Raw genomic sequence first — 17,064 nt, forward strand, 5'->3', positions numbered from 1 at the left:
GGCGGGGCCAGTCAGAATTTTTACTACCGGTTCTCCGAACTACTCAAAATTTCTGCTATCGGTTCTCCAGAACTGATCAGAGAACCCACCTCTGGTACACGCCCCCACCACGCCTCCACGCGCATGCGATCCCCTTAGCCCCGTTATGGGCCTAGTAGGCTTCTCTGCAGCCTCCTGGGCCCATAAACGGGCCATGGGGGGCGCCACACACACCTCGCGCTCCCCCCGCGCAAGCGAGTGCGACCCCTGCGACCCCACACATGCGCGCACAATTCCCACGCATGCGCGCACGTCTCCCACATGCTCCCCGCCCCTCGCACATCCTGAAAATCAGTTGGCTGGCAGGAGGCACACGCATACATGGTGGAGCTGAGCTGGGCAACAGCACGCGTGCCTGCAGAGAGGTCTCTGTATACCAGCTGTGGCACACATGCCGTAAATTCACCATCACGGGCAAAGGGTCTCCTGCTTGAGAAGGGGAGACCTCCCTTGCAACTCTGTTATTCCGAAAAGTCAACCGTGAAAGAATAAATAGGCCAGAGAAGAAACAAAGATGCCAGACAGATATTTTTGAAGCAGGAATAATCGCACAAGCAAGGTGTGACCAGAATACTGAATGTGCACATTATTCAGGGTATCCAAAAGTTGCATATAGCTCTTCTAAGCCACGTTTTAGCCACGTTTGCTAAATAAGACACTTGGCACGTGGCTGGGCTTCTATCTTACTGGCACGTTTACAGACCATAGTTATTATTTTTGCACTTTATACTAAGCCAAAAGCAAAGAAATTACATTAAGGCTCAGAGCTGAACCAAATGAATATTGTTGAATTCCCAACTGAAAGTATGCCCGAATAGATATTTTGAGTGCAGAGATCACCATCTCTAATTGCATTCAACTGGATGGAGGATGCAGGTATATTTCCACATTTATTTTTATTTATTTTTATATACCTTCCTTGTCTTTCTATTTATATGGTCAAGGCAGATAACAACGCATTTTACATTTTTAAATTAAAAACAATTTTTATAGAGTAGAGTAGGGTAGAACAGAACAGAAAAACAGAACGGAAAGGAATGGAATGGAACAGAACAGAAGAACAGAACAGAACAGAACAGAATAGAATGAATAGAGTAGATAAGAATGAATAGAATAAAAATGAATAGAATAGAGAATAGAGTAGAGTAGAACAGAATAGAATAGATTATGAAGAAGAATAGAATAGAGTAAATAGAATAGAATTAATAAAGTAGATAAGAATGAATAGAATAAAAACTAATAGAATAGAGAATAGAGAACAGAGTAGAGTAGAGTAGATTATGAAATGGAGAATAGAATAGAGTAAATAGAATAGAATGAATAGAGTAGATAAGAATGAATAGAATAAAAACGAATAGAATAGAGAATAGAGTAGAGTAGAGTAGATTATGAAATGGAGAATAGAATAGAGTAAATAGAATAGAATGAATAGAGTAGATAATGAATAGAATAAAAACCAATAGAATAGAGAATAGAGTAGAGTAGAGTAGAGTAGAGTAGAGTAGAGTAGAATAGAATAGATTATGAAGAAGAATATAATAGAGTAAATAGAATAGAATGAATAGAGTAGAAAAGAATGAATAGAATAAAAATGAATAGAATAGAGAATAGAGTAGAGTAGAGTAGATTATGAAATGGAGAATAGAATAGAGTAAATAGAATAGAATGAATAGAGTAGATAATGAATAGAATAAAAACCAATAGAATAGAGAATAGAGTAGAGTAGAGTAGAGTAGAGTAGAGTAGAGTAGAGTAGAGTAGAGTAGAGTAGAATAGATTATGAAGAAGAATAGAATAGAGTAAATAGAATAGAATGAATAGAGTAGAAAAGAATGAATAGAATAAAAATGAATAGAATAGAGAATAGAGTAGAGTAGAGTAGATTATGAAATGGAGAATAGAATAGAGTAAATAGAATAGAATGAATAGAGTAGAAAAGAATGAATAGAATAAAAATGAATAGAATAGAGAATAGAGTAGAGTAGAGTAGATTATGAAATGGAGAATAGAATAGAGTAAATAGAATAGAATGAATAGAGTAGATAATGAATAGAATAAAAACCAATAGAATAGAGAATAGAGTAGAGTAGAGTAGAGTAGAGTAGAATAGAATAGATTATGAAGAAGAATATAATAGAGTAAATAGAATAGAATGAATAGAGTAGAAAAGAATGAATAGAATAAAAATGAATAGAATAGAGAATAGAGTAGAGTAGAGTAGAGTAGAGTAGAGTAAGTAGAATAGAATAGAATAGAATAGAATAGAATAGAATAGAATAGAATAGAATAGAATAGAATATGAAATGGAGAATAGAATAGAGTAAATAGAATAGAATGAATAGATAAGAATGAATAGAATAAAAATGAATAGAATAGAGAATAGAGTAGAGTAGAGTAGAGTAGAGTAGAGTAGAATAGAATAGAATAGAATAGAATAGAATAGAATAGAATAGAATAGAATAGAATAGAATAGAATAACTGTACCTACCGTACCTGTCCCACAGAGAAGGCATCTCCTTCCATTATTATTATTATCATTTCTAAAATAAAAATGAAACACTTGCCTACTTCCCCCCCTCCCCCATGAAAAGCAAAGATGGGTCACAGAGGGCGAAGGACCGTACCCAAGTCCCCTTGTGACCTTCAGAAACTTCACCGGCTTTAATTTCTGCAGAGGCTCCGAGTCATTGAAGGAGAGCCAGTGTGGGGTGCTGATGGAATGGTGGCCTAGGAATGGGAGTGGGAAGATCCCCATTCTAATCTTCTTGTAACCCTAGAAGCCAGCTGGGGTGACCTGATGTCTGCCATCTCCTCTGAGGCCTCTCAAGAGGTACTGGCCATGGTCACCACTTTCTAGAACAGAGGTCTTCAAACCTGGCAGTTTTAAGACTTGTGGACTTCAACTCCCAGAATTCTCCAGCCATCATTGTGGACTTGTTGAAGTCCACAAGTCTTAAAGCTGCCAAGTTTGAAGACCTCTGTTCTAGAAAGTGGGAAAACCCAGGCCAAGTTCCCCCACCCCCAAAAGCCACAGAAATTCCCTAGGATATTTTGAGCCGTTGCCCCTTTCTCGGTTGAAAGACCCAAGATGAAGTATAGGTGAAGCTACCAATAAAGGAAGATATCGGTAGCTCAGGGTTGAAATGAGGGATTCTTGCTGCTCTCTGAGGCTGGTGGTTTTCTTACAGACGTTTCGTTACCAAACTAGGTCACATCATGTGGTGTCGCGCCAGCAGCCTGTGCAGCCGGCGCTTGCGTCGGACAGCGAGGAGGCTGAAGAGGGTGTGGTGCCAGAGGCAGAGACTCAGCCAGGGCCTTCAGAACCTCCAGAGGCTCCTTCAAGTGGAGAGAGCGAAGTGGAGGAGCCTCTCCTCAATGCTCGAGCACGCAGGGCTGCCAGAAGGCAGGAGTGGCTACTCGGGAGGAGGAGGTCTCCTCGAGAGTAAGGCTTGAGGATAATTGGCCACTCCCTTAGCCTATTTAAGTCACACGCCTTTATTTTATTTATTTATTTATTTATTTATTAAATTTGTATACCGCCCTTCTCCTTTCGGACTCAGGGCGGTGAACAGCCAAAATAAAAACATTTGTACAAAAGTTAAAATAATTATTTAAAACTAATTAAATAGAATTTGGCCCATAATTTAATACATATCAATTAAAATCAATATCAAACGTTAAAACCAACATGGAATCAGGCCAGCCCGGCTAGCTGAAAAAAGTAAGTTTTTAGGGCCCGACGAAAAGTCCGGAGGTCTGGGATCACTCGTATCTCTGGGGGATAGATCGTTCCAGAGGGTAGGTGCCACCACAGAGAAGGCTCTCCCCCTGGGAGTCACCAGCCGACATTGTCTGGCCGATGGCACCCTGAGGAGGCCCTCTCTGTGGGAGCGAACCGGCCGGTGGGAGGCAATTGGTGGCAGAAGACGGTCCCGTAAGTACCCTGGCCCTAAGCCATGGAGCGCTTTAAAGGTGGTCACCAACACCTTGAAGCGCACCCGGAAGTCCACTGGAAGCCAATGCAGCTCGCGCAGGAGAGTAAGTTTCTTGCTGAAAACAACTTGTAATTATCATCAGAGCATTTGGAAAAGTCTTATCGTATCTTGTGTTCTGGGCTGGTTGCCAACCTTTGCCGGACTTTGATTTATTCTTGCTACTTAATAAATTTGATAAGGACCGTTGGATGTGTGTCAATATCCTCGGGAATTCGGAGCTGGGGCAAAACACATCATCAGTGTTCGTAAGGAGTGGGATTTGCTCTTAATTTTATACTCAAGTGCCTGTCAGTGTTGGTGGGGATAGTCTTAGAGCAGTGATGGCAAACCTTTTCCGCACCGAGTGCCCAAACTTGGTCTTCTGGTTTCAAGCGCGCACATACGTGCCAGCCAGCTGATCTTGATGCGAGCCCCAGAAACTTGAAGACCAGCTGGCTGGGGCACATGGTTTCCGGTCTGCGCTTGCAGTCAGCTGGTCTTCGCACTTGCCAGAGCACTGGACACCCAAAGACCAGGTAGCCGGCGCTCGCATGCACTCCGGCCAGCTGTTCTTCGGGTTTCCAGGGCTCCAGCGTGCATGAAGATCAGCTGGCTGGCGCGCATGGGAGCACCGGAAACCAGGAGAGCAGTTGATGCTGGCGCGCGTGCCCACAGAGAGGGCTCTGCGTGCCACCTCTGGCATGCGTGGCATTGGTTTGCCAAGACGGTCTTAGAGTTTCCTTATTTGGGCTATTGTTCTTGACATTCCCTTCTAGCACTGATGATCTTACCTAGTTGGGTAATGAAATGTTCACAAAACAACAACAACAACAACCAAGAGAGCGCCAAAGACCCTTCATAGCTTCACTCATTCTGCCCCCTTTATTATATCTCTGCCTCTTTTTTTTTATTGAAAAGTTTTATAAGAAATACAAACAATTTTCTCCCCCCCACCCTTTCCTCTTCCCCACATAATAGAAATTGTACATTTTCTTATACATAAGAAATCCTACATATACATGTTTCCCTTAAAGAAAGCATTAAAATAAGACATTTTAATTACATTCGGAGTTGCTCTTCTTCTCTTTCTTCCCTCATTCCACAACAAACCTTCTTCTTCTCCTCCTTTCTTTCCCTTCCCTCCCTCCTCTTCTCTCCTACTTTCTCCTGCCTCCTCTCCCACCTCATCCTACTTCCTTTTCCTTTCCCCCACTTCTCTCTTCTTTTCCCCCTTCTCACCTTCACTCCTACTCCTGTCCCCTTCCCTTCCCTTCCTCCTCTCCTTTCTTCCATTCCTCACCCTCCCTCTCCTCTTCCTACCCCCTCCTCCTCTCTCCTTTCTAACTTCTTTGCTGTGAAATATTTTCCTCCTTTAGTGTCTGAGCAACTCCTGTATTCACTCATTCTGCCCCCTTTATTATATCTTTGCCTCTTGACAGGCAAGGAAATATTTGAAAGTTTTAAAAAAGTAAATGGGGACAAGCATCCTCCTAAGGTGGACCCCAAATTCTTCTTAAAAGCCGCAAGGAAAATGGGATGCTGGCTGAGCCAGTCCTTTGATTACATTTTAGTCAAGCGTTTGCTAATCTAAATACATCACCCAAAAACATTTTCCCTAGAAATGCACCCCCTGCAGAGTTAAAAGACTGGATGACGGCAGAGCAATTGAAGTAAGAGGAGAACTGAAGTGAGGGGGAAAGTGATCGATTTATTTTCAGAGAGTGGGGCAGGGGTCTTCAATCTTGACAACTGTTAAGACTTGTGGACTTGTCAACACAGCTTGTGGGAACTTGTGAACGCAAGGGGAATCCTGGGAGTTGAAGTCCACATGTCTTAAAATTAAGATTGGGGGACAGAGAGTGGGAGGAGAAAAAGGAAAGGAAAGGAAAGGAAGGGAAGGGAAGGGAAGGGAAGGGAGGGAAGGGAAGGAAGGGAAGGAAGGAAAGGAAAGGAAAGGAAAGGAAAGGAAAGGAAAGGAAAGGAAAGGAAAGGAAAGGAAAGGAAAGGAAAGGAAAGGAAAGGAAAGGAAAGGAAGAGATTGTAGAGAAAATGCTTTTAAGAGCCTCTGATGATCCCAGCCGAGTTGCCTGATCATCAGAGGCTTTTAAAAACATTTTTTTTACAAACTCTTGAAGTTGTAGAAAAAATGGTTTTAAAAGGAAAAAAGCCTCTGACGGTCAGGCAACTCAGCTGGGATTGTCAGAGGCTTTTATTTATTTTATTTTATTTTATTTTATTTTGAATTTGTATACCGCCCTTCTCCCTGAGGACTCAGGGCAGTGAACAGCCAAGTAAAATCATCAAGTACAAATATTAAAATACAGTTAAAATATATATATATAAATTTGGCCCCATTAATTAAAAACAATAAACAAAACACTTAAAAACACTTAAAAAAATTTTTTAAAGAAAAAAAAACCTCTGATGATCAGGCAACTCGGCTGGGCATGGGGCGGGGGGCAGGGATTTTTGCTACCGGTTCTCTGAACCACCTGCTACCATCGCTACCGGATCAGGTGATCCGGTCCGAACCAGGAGCATTTCATCCCTGGACTGGGTGGGAGTGAGTGACGTCGAGTTGGCCACACCCATCCAGGTTTTGTGGCTCCCGGTGTTTTCTTTTCTGTGGGAAATGGGTCCAAATGGCTCTTTGAGTGTTTAAGGTTGCAGACCTCTGCTGTAAGCCATCCAAGCAACTTTTTGATTACAGCATGAGATATAACTGCTTTAATAGAGATGCTCTAAATATCTATGGGGCGTGATGGTGGGGATGTTATTGCTTTTTATTGTTTTTATAGTTGGTTTCTATATTTGTAAGCCACCCAGAATCACTGAAAGTGAGTTGGGTGGCTAAATAAATTTAAATAAATATATACACAAATAAAACAATGGCCCATTGTCAAAATTGTGGAAACGAACAATGACAAAGATTTAGGCCTGTCATCCGGGCTATACATTTTCGTCTTCCTAATTTACACATCGGTTCATCAAACGGAGCATGAGCCCAAGAAAAATGCAGCCTTTAAAATATTCATATTTAATATCCTTTGGCAGACAAGAAGCTAATAGGAAAAATGTCAATACAGCCAGGAAAGAATTACCAGATATACCTATCAAAGCTTTTCCTTTATTAGTTTTGCAGCCAAAGCATTTTTCCACACTTTTAATACAATGGAGAGAAAGGGAGGGGGGAGGGAGAGAAGAGAAGAGAAGGGAAGGGAAGGGAGGGGAGGGGAGGGGAGCAGGGGTGGGTTCTACATTTTTTTACTACCGGTTCTGTGGGTGTGGCTTATTTTGTGGGCGTGGCTTGATGGTCATGTGACAATTCTTTAGGATTTAGCAGAGGTATTGGTCTACCAGGCTTTTAACTGCTTGCAGAGCTGTACCGGTCTACCCATTTATTTTTGCAGGCACTGATCTACTCATCTATTTTTGCAGGCACTGATCTACCCATGTATTTTTGCAGGCACGTATTTTTGCAGGCGCTGATCTACTCATCTATTTTTGCAGGCACTGATCTACCCATGTATTTTTGCAGGCACTGGTCTACCCATTTATTTTTGCAGGCACTGATCTACTCATCTATTTTTGCAGGCACTGATCTACCCATGTATTTTTGCAGGCGCTGATCTACCCATGTATTTTTGCAAGCGCTGATCTACCCATGTATTTTTGCAGACACTGGTCTACTCATTTGTTTTCTTTTTACACTGATCAGCTTCCCCTTTGAAGCCCTGCGGCAAGAGTTTAAAGAGTTTTTTTTCCCTCTAGCCATCAGCTGGGACTCAGGAGGCAGCAATAGGTTGGGGGTGGGGCCAAATAAAAGGTAAGAATAACACGGGGGGGCAAGGGGGGCGCGGGCCTGCATGGGGGGGGCAGAACCAGTTCGGTGATGTCATATCCTCACCGCTACCGGCTTGGGAGCACCGGGCCAAACCGGGAGGAACCCACTACTGGAGGGGAGGGGAGGGAAAGGGAAGGGAAGGGAAGGGATGGGAACGGAAGGAAGAGGAGAGGAGAGGACAGGAGAGGGGAGGGGAGAGGAGAGGAGAGGAGTGGAAGGGAAGGGGAGAGGAGAGGAGGGGAGGGGAGGGGAGGGGAGGAGAGGAGAGGAGAGGGGAGGGGAGGGGAGGGGAGGGGAGGGGAGGGGAGAGGAGAGGAGAGGAGAGGAGAGGAGAGGAGAGGTTTCTAGTTTTTTGCAATTAGGTATAAAGCAGTCACATGTTCCGTGCCTTGGAAAAATGAATGGTGAGAATCCTTCAAAAGATATTTAAATGATTTTTTTCAAAAAAAAAAAATTAACCAAAAGGATGAGCTGATTCGGTGCACTCGCCAAAGATGATAATATGGATCTGTTGGGGTTTTTTTCGAAGAGTAAACATGCCAGCAGTTCGGGGAGTGGCGTCAAGCTGGCCACGCCCAACTGGTCAGCCACACCCACCTAGCCCCCCAAGGTCAACCACAGCCCTGATGCGGCCCTCAATGAAATTGAGTTTGACACCCCTGTTCTAGCAGATTAATTTAAACAGCAACTTTCTGATCATGTCACCTGAATGATTGATGGCCCTCGAGCAGATCCAGGTATTCAAGAGCATGTACCTGTCATGGCAGGAGACAGATGGCAAGGGGAGAAGATGAAAAACATCTTTAGGAAGTAAAGATATGGAGGTTCAGGCATTGCCTTACCATTGGAAAATACCCCCTGAGAACATGGGTACCGAATCTCAACAAGGAGAGAAACAGAATGGATTGATAAGGGCCATTATTTTGAAACCCAGAACCTTTGAGATCACCTGAAGACTTGCAGGAGATGATTGAGACCTTTCCTTCTCCGTTTCCCAAATCCTGTTCATCAAATGCAGGAAAAGACAAAGGATAGGACGGAGGGAGCCCTGAGGAACAGGTGAAATTTATTTATTTTATTAGTTTGATTTATATGCTGCCCTTCTCTGGAGACTCAGGGCAGCTGACAATGCGTTTAAGCAATAGCCTTCATACTTCTGTATATACCTGCTTAGTAGGGCTTCCCCCCCCCCCAAGCGGTGTTCTATTTTTATACAAAGTCAGCCTATTGCCCCTACAAACCGGGTCCTCATTTTACCTACCTCGGAAGGATGGAAGGATGAGTCAACCTTGAGCCTGGTGAGATTTAAACTTGCAGTAATTGCAGGCAGCTGGCAGCTAAGTGCTACTTTTAACAGTAGTTTAGTCCACTGCACCACCAGGCTCCTGTTTCACTGTGTAGAACAATAATGAAGTGTGTGTGTGAATCAGGGGTGAAATGCTCCCGGATCGGATAGGATCGCACGATCCGGTAGCGATTTTTTCCCTGTGGTTCAGCGATCCGGTAGCGGTTGCCGCCCGTGTGTCAGTACTTCCTGGTTTTAACCAGGAAGTAATTTTTTTTTACCTTCTGCACATGTGCAGAAAGTTTTGTGCATGCGCAGAAGATGTGCCGGGCACACGGCGTGTGTGCTTCCAAACAGGTAAGGAAGGTAAGTAGATTTCACCCCTGGTGTGAATACATTTCTTTTCAAAAAGAATGATTCAAATTGAATTCTAGATGGATAGGATGGAACTGGATGGGACAGGACGGGACGGGATGGGATGGGGCAGGGCGGGGCGGGGCAGGGCGGGGCGGGGCGAGGCAGAGTGGAATGGAATGGAACGGAAGAGAACAGAACAGAAGAGAACAGAGTAGAATAGAATTGCTACTGCAATGCTCTCTACATGGGGCTCCCCTTGGGGTGCACCCGGAGGCTGCAATTGGTCCAGAATGCGGCCGCGCGGGGGATTATAGGAGCGACGGGGCGCTCACATATAACACCTCTCCTGTGCGAGCTGCACTGGCTTCCTGTGGTCTTCCGGGTGCGCTTCAAGGTGTTGGTGACCACCTTTAAAGCGCTCCATGGCTTAGGGCTGGGGTATCTGCGAGACCGCCTTCTGCCGCCAATAGCCTCCCACCGACCAGTTCGCTCGCACAGAGAGGGCCTCCTCAGGGTGCCGTCGGCCAGGCAGTGCCGGCTGGCGATCCCCAGGGGGAGAGCCTTCTCTGTGGCGGCGCCCACCCTCTGGAATGACCTACCCCCTGAGATACGCACGATATCAGACCTCCGGACTTTTCGTTGGGCCCTGAAAACACACTTATTCCATCTAGCCGGGCTGGCTTGATCCCATCCTCTCAGTTTTTAATTGAATTCGGTTTTAATTGGGTTGTTTTAAACTTGGGCCAAAATTATTTAATTGTTTTTTAAAGTGTTTTTTAAATTTTATATGCTATGTTTTATCTTGGCTGTACACCTTCGAGTCCCGCAGGAGAAGGGCGGTATAGAAATAAAATAAAATCTAAATCTAAATCTATTGTCTAGCCTATTGAAGAGAAGGATCAGGGGTGACATGATAACTGTCATCCAGTACTTGAAGGACTGTCATGGAGAAGAGGGGATTGACTTAGTCTCCAAAGCACCAGATGGAGGACAAGAAGTAATGGATATAAATTTATCAAAGAAAGATCCAGCTTAGAACTAAGGAGGAATTTCCTGACAGTGAGAACAATTAATCAGTGGAGTAGCTTGGCTTGCCGCATTCTGGGTGCACGGGAAACTCAGATTCCGCCTGACTTTACTGCAACCAGCATCTTTTAGTAAAACTACCTTTCGCTTCAATCAAATGGAGTCGAGGGTTTTTCCTTCCCAAGGCGTCAGATTGGGGCAGGTCTGACAGTAACTATGGTAGGGTAGCATGGGTGTTATGAGTTAGCACATTATATATGGAAGTAGATGCACTCAGTTCTCTTTTACAACCTTTGTAGTTAAAGCGGGGGCAATAAGCTGACTTTGTGAAATATACAAAAGTATGAAGGCTATTGCTTAACGCACTGTAAGCCGCCCTGAGTCTCCGGAGAAGGGCGGCATATAAATCAAATTAAAAAAAAAAAAAAGCAGTGGTGAAATCCAAATTCTTTTAATACTGGTTCTGTGGGTGTGGCTTGGTGGGCGTGGCAGGGGAAGGATACTGCAAAATCTCCATTCCCACCCCACTCTGGGGCCAGCCAGAGGTGGTATTTGATGGTTCTCCGAACTACTCAAAATTTCCGCTACCGGTTCTCCAGAACCTGTCACAACCTGCTGGATTTCACCCCTGAGTTAAAGGGACCAGGGAGTTGCCTTTTAAATGGTTTTTTAACATTTGTACTATGTGTATTTTATCTTTTGGCTGTTCACCACCCTGAATCCTTCGGGAGTAGGGCGGTATATAAATTTAATTAATAATAATAATAATAATAATAATAATAATAATAATAATAATAATAATAATAATAATAATAATAATAATAATAATAATAATAATAATAATATAATGACAGCGTTGCTAAGATCATTCACTGGAAATTGTGCCAGAAGTTTGGATTTGAATACAGCAAAAACTACTGGGAACATCAGGTTGAGAAAGTTTTAGAGAATGAGAAACTCAAGATCTTGTGGGACTTTAGGATTCAGACTGACAGGCACTTGGTCCACAACACACCTGACATAACAGTAGTTGAAAAGAAAAAGGTCCATTGACATTGCAATACCTGGTGATGCATGGATTGAAGATAAGCAGCAAGAAAAAATCACAAAATACCGGGACTTGCAAATTGAAGTTGAGCGACTGTGGAAAAAGAAATCGTGTGTTGTCCTGATTGTAATTGGAGCCCTTGGAGCAATACCCAAAGGGCTACCCCGCTATTTAGAAATTCTAAATTTGCCGGACTTGAACATTTTGACTCTACAAAAAACCACCTTACTCGGAACAGCTTACAACCTCCGATGATACCTTAACAGTTCCTAGGTCCTTGGTTAGGACTTGAGCTGCTGAGCTATTAACCAGCCTCAAAGGCTGTGAATCTCACTAAAGATTAAATAATAATAATAATAATAATAATAATAATAATAATAATAATAATAATAATAATTAAAAAACAACAACAGGGGCCTCTCTTTTTTTGCAGTTGATGTTGTTTCCAAACAGAGAGAGAGACACACACACAGAGTGCATGTCAACTCCAGCAAAGGCTGCTGTCTTCCCAACCCAGATGGCAAAGCATCAATTTGGTTTCCAGACGTCTTTTTCAGAGCTCTGGGATGCATCTTTTTCGCAAGATCGTCATTTGCCTTGGGTAGTTCTTTATTTAATTAGCCATGCAAATTCAATCTGAGAATTTAGTATATGGAAATCATTATTCTAGGAATTAAGAGGGCAGCTCAGAGGCGATCGTTCGGCGTGGCGTGGCGTGCAGAGGGACTCCACGTGGGATCCTATCATCTTCTCAACGTAATTTGGTTTGCTCGAGTCTCATTCGCTTCCAAACCAAATTTAAGGAATGCTGCACAAACCCCAAAACCGGGTGGACAGGCCTGCTCTTGTATATATTGAATTTAATTTTTAAAACATTGGGGGAGGAACAACGTGTAAAGCAAACTGTTTTGGTCCTTTTTACTTTTCTTGTTTCCTAGGAACTGCAAGACAGTTATTGAGACTAGCAAGTGACAACTACCTCCTTTTGAAAGAAAAAGGATTGTATTTTTCCCTGTAAGCAATAGCAATAAACTTATATACCGCTTTACAGTTTTTTACAGACCTCTCTACGCGGTTTACAGAGTCAGCCTATTTGCCCCCAACAATCTGGGTCTTCATTTTGCCCACCTCAGAAGGATGGAAGGCAGAGTCAACCTTGAGCTGGTCAGGATTGAACTGCTGGCAGTGGGCAGAGTCAGCCTGCAATGCTGCATTCTAACCACTGTGCCACCAGGATTCAATAAATAGATAAATAGACAGAAAGAGAGACAGCTATAGCAATAGCACTTAGACTTCTATACCGCTTCACAGTGCTTTCCAGCCCTCTCTAAGCAGTTTTAGAGAGTCAGCCTCTTGCCCCCAACAATCTGGATCCCCATTTTACCGACCTTGGAAGGACGGAAGGCTGAGTCAACCTGGAGCCTGGTGAGCCTGGTGAGATTCAAACTACCAAATTGCAGGCAGCTGGCAGTCAGCAGAAGTAGCCTGCAGTACTGCATTCTAACTACGGCACCACCGCAGCTCAAGGTCAAAGGCTCAAGATGTAAGGTCAAAGAATCTGAAAGAATACAGTGAACCTTGTTAATAAAAATGGTGCTAGCTCACAACGATTATCAGGTGCAAATAGAAATGCATACTATTTCCCTAGCAAGGAAGAGAAGGCAGAAAGGGTTAAATTGATCATTGTGTTCAAAGAGGAGAATATATTTAAGTAGGTTTTTCATTTGGATATCACTTGTGATGAAATAAGATCTGAAACTTTGTCTTTGGTTTTGTCAATCAGATAGATTTGCCGTTATAGAAATAGCTGGTTATATACCCTAACCCCAACCCTAAAATGGACACCCAACATCAAAAACGTCATCAAAAAAGCACAACAAAGAAGGTTCTTTCTGCGCCAACTCAGGAAGCTCAAACTGCCCAAGGAGCTGCTGATCCAGTTCTACAGAGGAATTATTGAGTCTGTCATCTGCACCTCTATAACTGTCTGGTTTGGCTCTGCAACCCAACAAGACAGACACAGACTTCGGAGGATAATTAGAACTGCAGAAAAAACAATGGCTACCAACCTGCCTTCCCTTGAGGACCTGTATATTGCATGAGTCAAAAAGAGGGCTGGGTTATTGGGTATAGTTAAGGGTTTTACATTGGGTGAAACAAAATTGATATTGTATATGATAACAGCGGCAAGATTGTTGATAGGTAAATATTGGAAGAATGAAGCTTTGCCCACTATTGAGGAATGGACTTTGAAGATGGCCAGTTTTGCAGAGATGGCGAAGATTTCAGCATATTTAAAAGACTGTTCACAAGAGAATTATGAGTGGGAATGGAAAAGGTGGATAGAATATGTTCAGAACAAATATCAAACTAGAAAGTATCAAATAGCTTTTACTTGAAAACAATGTACTAGAAATTTTTTAAAGTAATGAGATAAAGAGAAAAATTATACAGGGGAGGGAGGGGCTCAAGTTTATATATAAGTGTTATATTAGGGTTCTTCATGATTATGAGTATATTATAGGGAAGTCTGGGGGGAGGGGAGGGTTAGGGAGGGTTAGGGAGGTTGGGAAGTTTGGGGGGGGAGGTGGGGGGGAAAAAGGGGTGAAAATGTAATTGTAAAACTTTTGCAATAAAAAAAAAAAAAAGAGGGCTGGGAAAATATTGACAGATCCCTCGCATAAACTGCTTCAACTCCTACCCTCAAAATGACGCTATAGAGCACTGCACACCAGAACAACTAGACACAAGAACAGGTTTCCCCCGAATGCCATCACTCTGCTAAACAAATAATTCCCTCAACACTATCAAACTATTCACTAAGACTGTATTACTATTATTCTTCTCTTCCTTCCTATTATCTCCTCCCACTTATGACTGCATGACTGTAACTTTGTTGCTGGTATCCTTACGATTTATATTGACTGTTTCCCTATGACTATCATTAAGTGTTGTACTTTATGATTCTTGATGAACGTATCTTTTCTTTTATGTACACTGAGAGCATATGCACCAAGACAAATTCCTTGTGTGTCCAATCGCACTTGGCCAATAAAGAATTCTATTCTATTCTATTCTATTCTATTCTATTCTATTCTATTCCATTCCATTCCATTCCATTCCATTCCATTCCATTCCATTCCATTCTAATGTGTAAAACCAAAAAGTTGAGGCTGGAGTGTTTTTAATCTTGTACTGTGCTAAAAAGAGTAGAAAGTCAATGCCTTTTTTTCTTCTTTTTTCCCCTTTCCCTTACATTTTCTTTTCCCCTCTCTTTTTCCTTCTTCCAATTTCCCATTTCTACTTCTCTTTGTATTTTAAATGCAGATAAAACAATAAAAACAGAAAAGAAAAAGGATTGGAATTTGTTAGATTTTTCCGAATCAGTGGTTTGCTGAAGTTTTTGCTCTTCTCTTTCAGAGGGTGGGGAGGGGAGATTGAAATTAAAAGGAGGAGGAAACCAGTGAAGAGGGTGAGAATATTTTAATGGAAGGGAAAAAATATAGCAGAAGTACGTGAGAAATTGTTTCAGCTGTTTGAAAGAAGAAACAACTTCCTTTTATAAAATGCATCCTTTCGGTATCAACATTTCACACTCATGTTATCCTCTTTTCTGTTACTTTTGTGATCAGATCAGCCCAAGAACTGCACGTCATAAGTGTGAGTCAGTTGCCAAGCCTCTGAATTTTGATCACTTGCCCATGGGGATGCCGCAACAGTCGTTAAGTGTGACAAATGGTCATAAGTCACTTTTTTCTGTGTTGTTGTAACTTTGAATTCACTAAATGAATTGTTGTAAGTTGAGGACTTATTATTTAGCATACATATGTGTGTGTATCAGGGATGGGTTCTACTTACCTTTACTACCGGTTTGCATCACACCCGCGTGCTTCTGCGCATGCCCACCCCACTTTTGGCATGCAACGGCAAAAAGATTACTGGTGGGCCTGGTAGGCCCGTTTTTTGCCCTCCCCAGGCTCCAGGGGCTTTTTTGGAGCCTGGGGAGAGCAAAAATGGCCTCCCCCACCCCCCGGAAGCCCTTTGGAGGCCGGAAACGGTCCATTTCCTGACTTCTGGTAGGCCCAGAAGGCCCAAAATTCAGCTGGCTGGTGCGCACATGCACTCTGGAGCTGAGCTAGGGCAATGCTCACATGCCCACAGATATGGCTCTGCATGCCACAGGTGGCATGCGTGCCATAGGTTCACCATCACAGACCTATGATGACGTCCGGGTCAGTGGGCGGAGCCTCCTGCCGGTTTTACTACCGGTTCTTGCGAACCGGTCCAAACCGGAGGCAACCCACCCCTAGTATGTATGTATTATTATTTAGCATATGATGAGAACATGACAAAGAGAAGTAAATTTATGCGACTAGTGACATTAAAAGAAAACAACAGATGAAGTATAGAAGTTTGTCTATAGAATTGCCCATACTTGGCAAACACAATACAAATCATTAACCCAGCTATGAATAATACATTAAATCAACTCTGAAAATTATGGATCAAATAGAAATATGATTCTATGGGGAAAAAAATAACACTCAAATCTTGGATGTGGCACAAAACCGTCTACTCTCTAACATTATCATCAAGGAATTGTTTCCAATTAGAATTAAATTCTGCATCAAATTTACTCAAATTTATCCTTGACACTGAATCATACTCCCGGTTTAATTAACCATTCTTCCAAAGAAAGAATCAGACCTTTTCTAGGAAAATGCATATAAAATCTTTGCAGCTGTCAGCCTATTCAGCGGCTACTGTAACATACTACCCACCGTTATAAAACCTTAACATGAAATAAAAGAGCCTCTAGGCAAAAGTGCTCATTATGTATAATAAACTCAACAACTATATGTTCAAATCAAGGAGGTTTTTTAAAAGTGTTTTGACAAAGTCACGGAGGGCCAGGAAAAAGAAAAAAAAAATTGTACTTTTTAAACTTCAAAAATTCTGACTCCGAATATAGAGCAACAGGCATATTGCATGTAGATCTCACTAATAGATGAGATGCACTTCAGTTCTGGACTTACAACATTTATTTCATAAGTGTTCAAAGTGACTTGTAATTGTTTTGTCACACAACCGTTGCAGCTTCCCCACGTTCCCGGGATCACAATTCGGACACAACTGGGATGTAGTTATGACAGTTGCAGTATGAAAATGAGCCGAGGTGGCGCAGTGGTTAGAGTGCAGTACTGCAGTTACTTCAGCTGACTGCTAGTTCAGCAGATCAACGGATCAAATCTCACTGGCTCAAGGTTGACTCAGCCTTCCATCCTTCCGAGGTGGGTAAAATGAGGACCCAGATTGTTGGGGGGCAATATGCTATTTAGTATACTGTCTTTGGTGTAAGCCACCCAGAGTCCTCGGGGAGTGGGCGGCATAGAAATATGGGGAATGGGGATTTTGCAGCATCCTTCCCCCAGGAGTGGGGAGGGAATGGGGATTTGGCAGCATCCCTCTCGAAATCCACCGCCATAGTTTG

Source organism: Pantherophis guttatus, chromosome 11, assembly GCF_059756535.1.
Source record: "Pantherophis guttatus breed Tessera chromosome 11, ASM5975653v1, whole genome shotgun sequence".
NCBI classification, from domain to species: domain Eukaryota; kingdom Metazoa; phylum Chordata; class Lepidosauria; order Squamata; family Colubridae; genus Pantherophis; species Pantherophis guttatus.